Here is a 13,042-nt window from a genome sequence, read left to right as displayed (position 1 = left end):
GCCCCCAGATGTGCATCAGAAAGTACTACTGGTCTTCGAGGTATCGATCAAAGCGTAAACTTTTTGAGACATTACACCCATGGAGGAAAGTGCGCGTGGTGACTGTTGTATTCAATCCTGATGCAATTTCTGTCTTTCTGATAGTCCACACATTACAAAATGCCCCCAGATGTGCATCGCAAACTACTACTGGTCTTCCAGGGAACGATCAAAGCGTAAACTGTTTGAGACATTACTCCCATGGAGGAAAGTGCACATGGTGACTGTTGTATTCAATCCCGCGGCAATTCCTGTGTTTAATCAACACTTTATAGGTCCACAGATTACAGAATGCCTCCTGATGTTCATCGGAAACTACTACTGGTCTTGCAGGGAACGTTCAAAGCGTAGACTGTTAGAGACATTACTCTCATCTAGGAAAGTGCGCATGGTGACTGTAGTATTGAATCCCGATGCAATTTCTGTGTTTCATCAACACTTTGAAGGTCCACAGATTACAGAATGACTCCAGATGTGCATCGGAAACTACTACTTGTGTTCCAGGAAACGATCAAACCGTAGACTGTTTGAGACAATACACCCATATAGATAAGTGCGCATGGTGACTGTTGTATTCAATCCCCAGGCAAATTCTGTGTTTCATCGACAGTTAGAAAGGTCCACAGATTACAAACTGCCTCCAGATGTGCATCGGAAACTACTACTGGTCTTGCAGGGAACGATCAAAGCGTAGACTATTTGAGACATTACTCCCATGGAGGAAAGTGCGCATGGTGGCTGTTGTATTCAATCCCGATGCAATTTCTGTGTTTCATCAACACACTGATAGTTTACACATTACAGAATGCCCCCAGATGTGCATCAGAAAGTACTACTGGTCTTCCAGGTATCGATCAAAGCGTAAACTTTTTGAGACATTACACCCATGGAGGAAAGTGCGCGTGGTAACTGTTGTATTCAATCCTGATGCAATTTCTGTCTTTCATCAACTCTCTGATAGTCCACACATTACAAAATGCCCCCAGATGTGCATCGGAAACTACTACTGGTCTTCCAGGGAACGATCAAAGCGTAAACTGTTTGAGACATTACTCCCATGGAGGAAAGTGCACATGGTGACTGTTGTATTCAATCCCGATGCAATTTCTGTGTTTCATCAACACCCTGATAGTCCACAGATTACAGAAAGACTCCAGATGTGCATCGGAAACTACTACTGGTCTTCCAGGGAACGATCAAAGCGTAGACTATTTGAGACATTACTCCTGTGAAGGAAAGTGCGCATGGTGAGTGTTGTATTCAATCCCGATGCAATTTCTGTGTTTCATCAACACTCTGATAGTCCACAGATTACAGAATGCCTCCAGATGTGCATCGGAAACTACTACTGGTCTTCCTGGGAACGATCAAAGCGTAGACTGTTAGAGACATTACTCCCGTGGACGAAAGTGCGCATGGTGACTGTTGTATTCAATCCCGCGGCAATTCCTGTGTTTCATCAACACTTTGAAGGTCCACAGATTACAGAATGCCTCCTGATGTTCATCGGAAACTACTACTGGTCTTGCAGGGAACGTTCAAAGCGTAGACTGTTAGAGACATTACTCTCATGGAGGAAAGTGCGCATGGTGACTGTAGTATTGAATCCCGATGCAATTTCTGTGTTTCATCAACACTTTGAAGGTCCACAGATTACAGAATGACTCCAGATGTGCATCGGAAACTACTACTTGTCTTCCAGGAAACGATCAAACCGTAGACTGTTTGAGACAATACACCCATGTAGGTAAGTGCGCATGGTGACTGTTGTATTCAATCCCCAGGCAAATTCTGTGTTTCATCGACAGTTAGAAAGGTCCACAGATTACTAAATGCCTCCAGATGTGCATCGGAAACTACTACTGGTCTTGCAAGGAACGATTAAAGCGTAGACTATTTGAGACATTACTCCCATGGAGGAAAGTGCGTATGGTGACTGTTGTATTCAATCCCGATGCAATTTCTGTGTTTCATCAACACACTGATAGTTTACACATTACAGAATGCCCCCAGATGTGCATCAGAAACTACTACTGGTCTTCCAGGGATCGATCAAAGCGTAAACTTTTTGAGACATTACTCCCATGGAGGAAAGTGCGCGTGGTGACTGTTGTATTCAATCCTGATGCAATTTCTGTCTTTCATCAACTCTCTGATAGTCCACACATTACAAAATGCCCCAGATGTGCATCGGAAACTACTACTGGTCTTCCAGGGAACGATCAAAGCGTAAACTGTTTGAGACATTACTCCCATGGAGGAAAGTGCACATGGTGACTGTTGTAGTCAATCCCGATGCAATTTCTGTGTTTCATCAACACTCTGATAGTCCACAGATTACAGAAAGACTCCAGATGTGCATCGGAAACTACTACTGGTCTTCCAGGGAACGATCAAAGCGTAGACTGTTTGAGACATTACTCCCGTGGAGGAAAGTGCGCATTTTGAGTGTTGTATTCAATCCCGATGCAATTTCTGTGTTTCATCAACACTCTGATTGTCCACAGATTACAGAATGCCTCCAGATGTGCATCGAAAACTACTACTGGTCTTCCAGGGAACGATCAAAGCGTAGACTGTTTGAGACATTACTCCAGTGGACGAAAGTGCGCATGGTGACTGTTGTATTCAATCCCGCGGCAATTCCTGTGTTTCATCAACACTTTGAAGGTCCACAGATTACAGAATGCCTCCAGATGTGCATCGGAAACTACTACTGGTCTTCCTGGGAACGATCAAAACGTAGACTGTTAGAGACATTACTCCCGTGGACGAAAGTGCGCATGGTGACTGTTGTATTCAATCCCGCGGCAATTCCTGTGTTTAATCAACACTTTATAGGTCCACAGATTACAGAATGCCTCCTGATGTTCATCGGAAACTACTACTGGTCTTGCAGGGAACGTTCAAATCGTAGACTGTTAGAGACATTACTCTCATGGAGGAAAGTGCGCATGGAGACTGTTGTATTGAATCCCGATGCAATTTCTGTGTTTCATCAACACTTTGATGGTCCACAGATTACAGAATGACTCCAGATGTGCATCGGAAACTACTACTTGTCTTCCAGGAAACGATCAAACCGTAGACTGTTTGAGACAATACACCCATGTAGGTAAGTGCGCATGGTGACTGTTGTTTTCAATCGCGAGGCAATTTCTGTGTTTCATCAACACTCTGATAGTCCACAGATTACAGAATGCCTCCAGATGTGCATCGGAAACTACTACTGGTCTTCCTGGGAACGATCAAAACGTAGACTGTTAGAGACATTACTCCCGTGGACGAAAGTGCGCATGGTGACTGTTGTATTCAATCCCGCGGCAATTCCTGTGTTTAATCAACACTTTATAGGTCCACAGATTACAGAATGCCTCCTGATGTTCATCGGAAACTACTACTGGTCTTGCAGGGAACGTTCAAAGCGTAGACTGTTAGAGACATTACTCTCATGGAGGAAAGTGCGCATGGTGACTGTAGTATTGAATCCCGATGCAATTTCTGTGTTTCATCAACACTTTGAAGGTCCACAGATTACAGAATGACTCCAGATGTGCATCGGAAACTACTACTTGTGTTCCAGGAAACGATCAAACCGTAGACTGTTTGAGATAATACACCCATGTAGATAAGTGCGCATGGTGACTGTTGTATTCAATCCCCAGGCAAATTCTGTGTTTCATCGACAGTTAGAAAGGTCCACAGATTACAAAATGATTCCAGATGTGCATCGGAAACTACTACTGGTCTTGCAGGGAACGATCAAAGCGTAGACTATTTGAGACATTACTCCCATGGAGGAAAGTGCGCATGGTGGCTGTTGTATTCAATCCCGATGCAATTTCTGTGTTTCATCAACACACTGATAGTTTACACATTACAGAATGCCCCCAGATGTGCATCAGAAAGTACTACTGGTCTTCCAGGTATCGATCAAAGCGTAAACTTTTTGAGACATTACACCCATGGAGGAAAGTGCGCGTGGTAACTGTTGTATTCAATCCTGATGCAATTTCTGTCTTTCATCAACTCTCTGATAGTCCACACATTACAAAATGCCCCCAGATGTGCATCGGAAACTACTACTGGTCTTCCAGGGAACGATCAAAGCGTAAACTGTTTGAGACATTACTCCCATGGAGGAAAGTGCACATGGTGACTGTTGTAGTCAATCCCGATGCAATTTCTGTGTTTCATCAACACCCTGATAGTCCACAGATTACAGAAAGACACCAGATGTGCATCGGAAACTACTACTGGTCTTCCAGGGAACGATCAAAGCGTAGACTATTTGAGACATTACTCCCGTGAAGGAAAGTGCGCATGGTGAGTGTTGTATTCAATCCCGATGCAATTTCTGTGTTTCATCAACACTCTGATAGTCCACAGATTACAGAATGCCTCCAGATGTGCATCGGAAACTACTACTGGTCTTGCAGGGAACGTTCAAATCGTAGACTGTTAGAGACATTACTCTCATGGAGGAAAGTGCGCATGGAGACTGTTGTATTGAATCCCGATGCAATTTCTGTGTTTCATCAACACTTTGATGGTCCACAGATTACAGAATGACTCCAGATGTGCATCGGAAACTACTACTTGTCTTCCAGGAAACGATCAAACCGTAGACTGTTTGAGACAATACACCCATGTAGGTAAGTGCGCATGGTGACTGTTGTTTTCAATCGCGAGGCAATTTCTGTGTTTCATCAACACTCTGATAGTCCACAGATTACAGAATGCCTCCAGATGTGCATCGGAAACTACTACTGGTCTTCCTGGGAACGATCAAAACGTAGACTGTTAGAGACATTACTCCCGTGGACGAAAGTGCGCATGGTGACTGTTGTATTCAATCCCGCGGCAATTCCTGTGTTTAATCAACACTTTATAGGTCCACAGATTACAGAATGCCTCCTGATGTTCATCGGAAACTACTACTGGTCTTGCAGGGAACGTTCAAAGCGTAGACTGTTAGAGACATTACTCTCATGGAGGAAAGTGCGCATGGTGACTGTAGTATTGAATCCCGATGCAATTTCTGTGTTTCATCAACACTTTGAAGGTCCACAGATTACAGAATGACTCCAGATGTGCATCGGAAACTACTACTTGTGTTCCAGGAAACGATCAAACCGTAGACTGTTTGAGATAATACACCCATGTAGATAAGTGCGCATGGTGACTGTTGTATTCAATCCCCAGGCAAATTCTGTGTTTCATCGACAGTTAGAAAGGTCCACAGATTACAAAATGATTCCAGATGTGCATCGGAAACTACTACTGGTCTTGCAGGGAACGATCAAAGCGTAGACTATTTGAGACATTACTCCCATGGAGGAAAGTGCGCATGGTGGCTGTTGTATTCAATCCCGATGCAATTTCTGTGTTTCATCAACACACTGATAGTTTACACATTACAGAATGCCCCCAGATGTGCATCAGAAAGGACTACTGGTCTTCCAGGTATCGATCAAAGCGTAAACATTTTGAGACATTACACCCATGGAGGAAAGTGCGCGTGGTAACTGTTGTATTCAATCCTGATGCAATTTCTGTCTTTCATCAACTCTCTGATAGTCCACACATTACAAAATGCCCCCAGATGTGCATCGGAAACTACTACTGGTCTTCCAGGGAACGATCAAAGCGTAAACTGTTTGAGACATTACTCCCATGGAGGAAAGTGCACATGGTGACTGTTGTAGTCAATCCCGATGCAATTTCTGTGTTTCATCAACACCCTGATAGTCCACAGATTACAGAAAGACACCAGATGTGCATCGGAAACTACTACTGGTCTTCCAGGGAACGATCAAAGCGTAGACTATTTGAGACATTACTCCCGTGAAGGAAAGTGCGCATGGTGAGTGTTGTATTCAATCCCGATGCAATTTCTGTGTTTCATCAACACTCTGATAGTCCACAGATTACAGAATGCCTCCAGATGTGCATCGGAAACTACTACTGGTCTTCCTGGGAACGATCAAAGCGTAGACTGTTAGAGACATTACTCCCGTGGACGAAAGTGCGCATGGTTACTGTTGTATTCAATCCCGCTGCAATTCCTGTGTTTCATCAACACTTTGAAGGTCCACAGATTACAGAATGCCTCCTGATGTTCATCGGAAACTACTACTGGTCTTGCAGGGAACGTTCAAAGCGTAGACTGTTAGAGACATTACTGTCATGGAGGAAAGTGCGCATGGTGACTGTAGTATTGAATCCCGATGCAATTTCTGTGTTTCATCAACACTTTGAAGGTCCACAGATTACAGAATGACTCCAGATGTGCATCGGAAACTACTACTTGTCTTCCAGGAAACGATCAAACCGTAGACTGTTTGAGACAATACACCCATGTAGGTAAGTGCGCATGGTGACTGTTGTTTTCAATCCCCAGGCAAATTCTGTGTTTCATCGACAGTTAGAAAGGTCCACAGATTACTAAATGCCTCCAGATGTGCATCGGAAACTACTACTGGTCTTGCAGGGAACGATTAAAGCGTAGACTATTTGAGACATTACTCCCATGGAGGAAAGTGCGTATGGTGACTGTTGTATTCAATCCCGATGCAATTTCTGTGTTTCATCAACACACTGATAGTTTACACATTACAGAATGCCCCCAGATGTGCATCAGAAACTACTACTGGTCTTCCAGGGATCGATCAAAGCGTAAACTTTTTGAGAGATTACTCCCATGGAGGAAAGTGCGCGTGGTGACTGTTGTATTCAATCCTGATGCAATTTCTGTCTTTCATCAACTCTCTGATAGTCCACACATTACAAAATGCCCCCAGATGTGCATCGGAAACTACTACTGGTCTTCCAGGGAACGATCAAAGCGTAAACTGTTTGAGACATTACTCCCATGGAGGAAAGTGCACATGGTGACTGTTGTAGTCAATCCCGATGCAATTTCTGTGTTTCATCAACACTCTGATAGTCCACAGATTACAGAAAGACTTCAGATGTGCATCGGAAACTACTACTGGTCTTCCAGGGAACGATCAAAGCGTAGACTGTTTGAGACATTACTCCCGTGGAGGAAAGTGCGCATTTTGAGTGTTGTATTCAATCCCGATGCAATTTCTGTGTTTCATCAACACTCTGATTGTCCACAGATTACAGAATGCCTCCAGATGTGCATCGAAAACTACTACTGGTCTTCCAGGGAACGATCAAAGCGTAGACTGTTTGAGACATTACTCCAGTGGACGAAAGTGCGCATGGTGACTGTTGTATTCAATCCCGCGGCAATTCCTGTGTTTCATCAACACTTTGAAGGTCCACAGATTACAGAATGCCTCCAGGTGTTCATCGGAAACTACTACTGGTCTTGCAGGAAACGTTCAAAGCGTAGACTGTTAGAGACATTACTCTCTTGGAGGAATGTGCGCATGGTGACTGTTGTATTCAATCCTGATGCAATTTCTGTGTTTCATCAACACTCTGATAGTCCACAGATTACAGAATGACACCAGATGTGCATCGGAAATTACTACTTGTCTTCCAGGGAACGAACAAAGCGTAGACTGTTTGAGACATTACTCCCATGGAGGAAAGTGCGCATGGTGACTTGTATTCGATCGCGATGCAATTTCTGTGTTTCATCAACACACTAATAGATTACACATTACAGAATGCCCCCAGATGTGCATCAGAAACTACTACTGGTCTTCCAGGGATCGATCAAAGCGTAAACTTTTTGAGACATTACTCCCATGGAGGAAAGTGCGCGTGGTAACTGTTGTATTCAATCCTGATGCAAGTTCTGTGTTTCATCAACTCTCTGATAGTCCACACATTACAAAATGCCCCCAGATTTGCATCGGAAACTACTACTGGTCTTCCATGGAACGATCAAAGCGTAAACTGTTTGAGACATTACTCCCATGGAGGAAAGTGCACATGGTGACTGTTGTAGTCAATCCCGATACAATTTCTGTGTTTCATCAACACTCTGATAGTCCACAGATTACAGAAAGCCTCCAGATGTGCATCGGAAACTACTACTGGTCTTCCAGGGAACGATCAAAGCGTAGACTGTTTGAGACAATACTTTCGTGGAGAAAAGTGCGCATGGTGAGTGTTGTATTCAATCCCGATGCAATTTCTGTGGTTCATCAAGACTCTGATAGTCCACAGATTACAGAATGCCTCCAGATGTGCATCGGATACTACTACTGGTCTTCCAGGGAACGATCAAAGCGTAGACTGTTAGAGACATTACTCCCGTGGACGAAAGTGCGCATGGTGACTGTTGTATTCAATCCCGCGGCAATTCCTGTGTTTAATCAACACTTTATAGGTCCACAGATTACAGAATGCCTCCTGATGTTCATCGGAAACTACTACTGGTCTTGCAGGGAACGTTCAAATCGTAGACTGTTAGAGACATTACTCTCATGGAGGAAAGTGCGCATGGTGACTGTTGTATTGAATCCCGATGCAATTTCTGTGTTTCATCAACACTTTGATGGTCCAGAGATTACAGAATGACTCCAGATGTGCATCGGACACTACTACTTGTCTTCCAGGAAACGATCAAACCGTAGACTGTTTGAGACAATACACCCATGTAGGTAGGTGCGCATGGTGACTGTTGTATTCAATCGCGAGGCAATTTCTGTGTTTCATCAACACTCTGATAGTCCACAGATTACAGAATGCCTCCAGATGTGCATCGGAAACTACTACTGGTCTTCCTGGGAACGATCAAATCGTAGACTGTTAGAGACATTACTCCCGTGGACGAAAGTGCGCATGGTGACTGTTGTATTCAATCCCGAGGCAATTCCTATGTTTAATCAACACTTTATAGGTCCACAGATTACAGAATACCTCCTGATGTTCATCGGAAACTACTACTGGTCTTGCAGGGAACGTTCAAAGCGTAGACTGTTAGAGACATTACTCTCATGGAGGAAAGTGCGCATGGTGACTGTAGTATTGAATCCCGATGCAATTTCTGTGTTTCATCAACACTTTGAAGGTCCACAGATTACAGAATGACTCCAGATGTGCATCGGAAACTACTACTTGTGTTCCAGGAAACGATCAAACCGTAGACTGTTTGAGACAATACACCCATGTAGGTAAGTGCGCATGGTGACTGTTGTATTCAATCCCCAGGCAAATTCTGTGTTTCATCGACAGTTAGAAAGGTCCACAGATTACAAAATGCCTCCAGATGTGCATCGGAAACTACTACTGGTCTTGCAGGGAACGATCAAAGCGTAGACTATTTGAGACATTACTCCCATGGAGGAAAGTGCGCATGGTGGCTGTTGTATTCAATCCCGATGCAATTTCTGTGTTTCATCAACACACTGATAGTTTACACATTGCAGAATGCCCCCAGATGTGCATCAGAAACTACTACTGGTCTTCCAGGGATCGATCAAAGCGAAAACTTTTTGAGACATTACACCCATGGAGGAAAGTGCGCGTGGTGACTGTTGTAGTCAATCCCGATGCAATTTCTGTGTTTCATCAACACTCTGATAGTCCACAGATTACAGAAAGACTCCAGATGTGCATCGGAAACTACTACTGGTCTTCCAGGGAACGATCAAAGCGTAGACTGTTTGAGACATTACTCCCGTGGAGGAAAGTGCGCATTTTGAGTGTTGTATTCAATCCCGATGCAATTTCTGTGTTTCATCAACACTCTGATTGTCCACAGATTACAGAATGCCTCCAGATGTGCATCGGAAACTACTACTGGTCTTCCAGGGAACGATCAAAGCGTAGACTGTTTGAGACATTACTCCAGTGGACGAAAGTGCGCATGGTGACTGTTGTATTCAATCCCGCGGCAATTCCTGTGTTTCATCAACACTTTGAAGGTCCACAGATTATAGAATGCCTCCAGATGTTCATCGGAAACTACTACTGGTCTTGCAGGAAACGTTCAAAGCGTAGACTGTTAGAGACATTACTCTCTTGGAGGAAAGTGCGCATGGTGACTGTTGTATTCAATCCTGATGCAATTTCTGTGTTTCATCAACACACTGATAGTTTACACATTACAGAATGCCCCCAGATGTGCATCAGAAACTACTACTGGTCTTCCAGGGATCGATCAAGGCGTAAACGTTTTGAGACATTACTCCCATGGAGGAAAGTGCGCGTGGTGACTGTTGTAGTCAATCCCGATGCAATTTCTGTGTTTCATCAACACTCTGATAGTCCACAGATTACAGAAAGACTACAGATGTGCATCGGAAACTACTACTGGTCTTCCAGGGAACGATCAAAGCGTAGGCTGTTTGAGACAATACTTTCGTGGAGGAAAGTGCGCATGGTGAGTGTTGTATTCAATCCTGATGCAATTTCTGTGTTTCATCAACACACTGATAGTTTACACATTACAGAATGCCCCCAGATGTGCATCAGAAACTACTACTGGTCTTCCAGGGATCGATCAAGGCGTAAACGTTTTGAGACATTACTCCCATGGAGGAAAGTGCGCATGGTGACTGTTGTATTCAATCCCGCGGCAATTCCTGTGTTTAATCAACACTTTATAGGTCCACAGATTACAGAATGCCTCCTGATGTTCATCGGAAACTACTACTGGTCTTGCAGGGAACGTTCAAATCGTAGACTGTTAGAGACATTACTCTCATGGAGGAAAGTGCGCATGGTGACTGTTGTATTGAATCCCGATGCAATTTCTGTGTTTCATCAACACTTTGATGGTCCAGAGATTACAGAATGACTCCAGATGTGCATCGGACACTACTACTTGTCTTCCAGGAAACGATCAAACCGTAGACTGTTTGAGACAATACACCCATGTAGGTAGGTGCGCATGGTGACTGTTGTATTCAATCGCGAGGCAATTTCTGTGTTTCATCAACACTCTGATAGTCCACAGATTACAGAATGCCTCCAGATGTGCATCGGAAACTACTACTGGTCTTCCTGGGAACGATCAAATCGTAGACTGTTAGAGACATTACTCCCGTGGACGAAAGTGCGCATGGTGACTGTTGTATTCAATCCCGAGGCAATTCCTATGTTTAATCAACACTTTATAGGTCCACAGATTACAGAATACCTCCTGATGTTCATCGGAAACTACTACTGGTCTTGCAGGGAACGTTCAAAGCGTAGACTGTTAGAGACATTACTCTCATGGAGGAAAGTGCGCATGGTGACTGTAGTATTGAATCCCGATGCAATTTCTGTGTTTCATCAACACTTTGAAGGTCCACAGATTACAGAATGACTCCAGATGTGCATCGGAAACTACTACTTGTGTTCCAGGAAACGATCAAACCGTAGACTGTTTGAGACAATACACCCATGTAGGTAAGTGCGCATGGTGACTGTTGTATTCAATCCCCAGGCAAATTCTGTGTTTCATCGACAGTTAGAAAGGTCCACAGATTACAAAATGCCTCCAGATGTGCATCGGAAACTACTACTGGTCTTGCAGGGAACGATCAAAGCGTAGACTATTTGAGACATTACTCCCATGGAGGAAAGTGCGCATGGTGGCTGTTGTATTCAATCCCGATGCAATTTCTGTGTTTCATCAACACACTGATAGTTTACACATTGCAGAATGCCCCCAGATGTGCATCAGAAACTACTACTGGTCTTCCAGGGATCGATCAAAGCGAAAACTTTTTGAGACATTACACCCATGGAGGAAAGTGCGCGTGGTGACTGTTGTAGTCAATCCCGATGCAATTTCTGTGTTTCATCAACACTCTGATAGTCCACAGATTACAGAAAGACTCCAGATGTGCATCGGAAACTACTACTGGTCTTCCAGGGAACGATCAAAGCGTAGACTGTTTGAGACATTACTCCCGTGGAGGAAAGTGCGCATTTTGAGTGTTGTATTCAATCCCGATGCAATTTCTGTGTTTCATCAACACTCTGATTGTCCACAGATTACAGAATGCCTCCAGATGTGCATCGGAAACTACTACTGGTCTTCCAGGGAACGATCAAAGCGTAGACTGTTTGAGACATTACTCCAGTGGACGAAAGTGCGCATGGTGACTGTTGTATTCAATCCCGCGGCAATTCCTGTGTTTCATCAACACTTTGAAGGTCCACAGATTATAGAATGCCTCCAGATGTTCATCGGAAACTACTACTGGTCTTGCAGGAATCGTTCAAAGCGTAGACTGTTAGAGACATTACTCTCTTGGAGGAAAGTGCGCATGGTGACTGTTGTATTCAATCCTGATGCAATTTCTGTGTTTCATCAACACACTGATAGTTTACACATTACAGAATGCCCCCAGATGTGCATCAGAAACTACTACTGGTCTTCCAGGGATCGATCAAGGCGTAAACGTTTTGAGACATTACTCCCATGGAGGAAAGTGCGCGTGGTGACTGTTGTAGTCAATCCCGATGCAATTTCTGTGTTTCATCAACACTCTGATAGTCCACAGATTACAGAAAGACTACAGATGTGCATCGGAAACTACTACTGGTCTTCCAGGGAACGATCAAAGCGTAGGCTGTTTGAGACAATACTTTCGTGGAGGAAAGTGCGCATGGTGAGTGTTGTATTCAATCCCGATGCAATTTCTGTGTTTCATCAACACTCTGATAGTCCACAGATTACAGAATGCCTCCAGATGTGCATCGGATACTACTACTGGTCTTCCAGGGAACGATCAAAGCGTAGACTGTTAGAGACATTACTCCCTTGGACGAAAGTGCGCATGGTGACTGTTGTATTCAATCCCGCGGCAATTCCTGTGTTTAATCAACACTTTATAGGTCCACAGATTACAGAATGCCTCCTGATGTTCATCGGAAACTACTACTGGTCTTGCAGGGAACGTTCAAATCGTAGACTGTTAGAGACATTACTCTCATGGAGGAAAGTGAGCATGGTGACTGTTGTATTGAATCCCGATGCAATTTCTGTGTTTCATCAACACTTTGATGGTCCACAGATTACAGAATGACTCCAGATGTGCATCGGACACTACTACTTGTCTTCCAGGAAACGATCAAA

This window comes from Schistocerca gregaria, chromosome 8, assembly GCF_023897955.1.
Source record: "Schistocerca gregaria isolate iqSchGreg1 chromosome 8, iqSchGreg1.2, whole genome shotgun sequence".
NCBI classification, from domain to species: domain Eukaryota; kingdom Metazoa; phylum Arthropoda; class Insecta; order Orthoptera; family Acrididae; genus Schistocerca; species Schistocerca gregaria.
The sequence above is the reverse complement of the archived record's forward strand: the minus strand, read 5'-3'. Positions refer to the sequence as shown.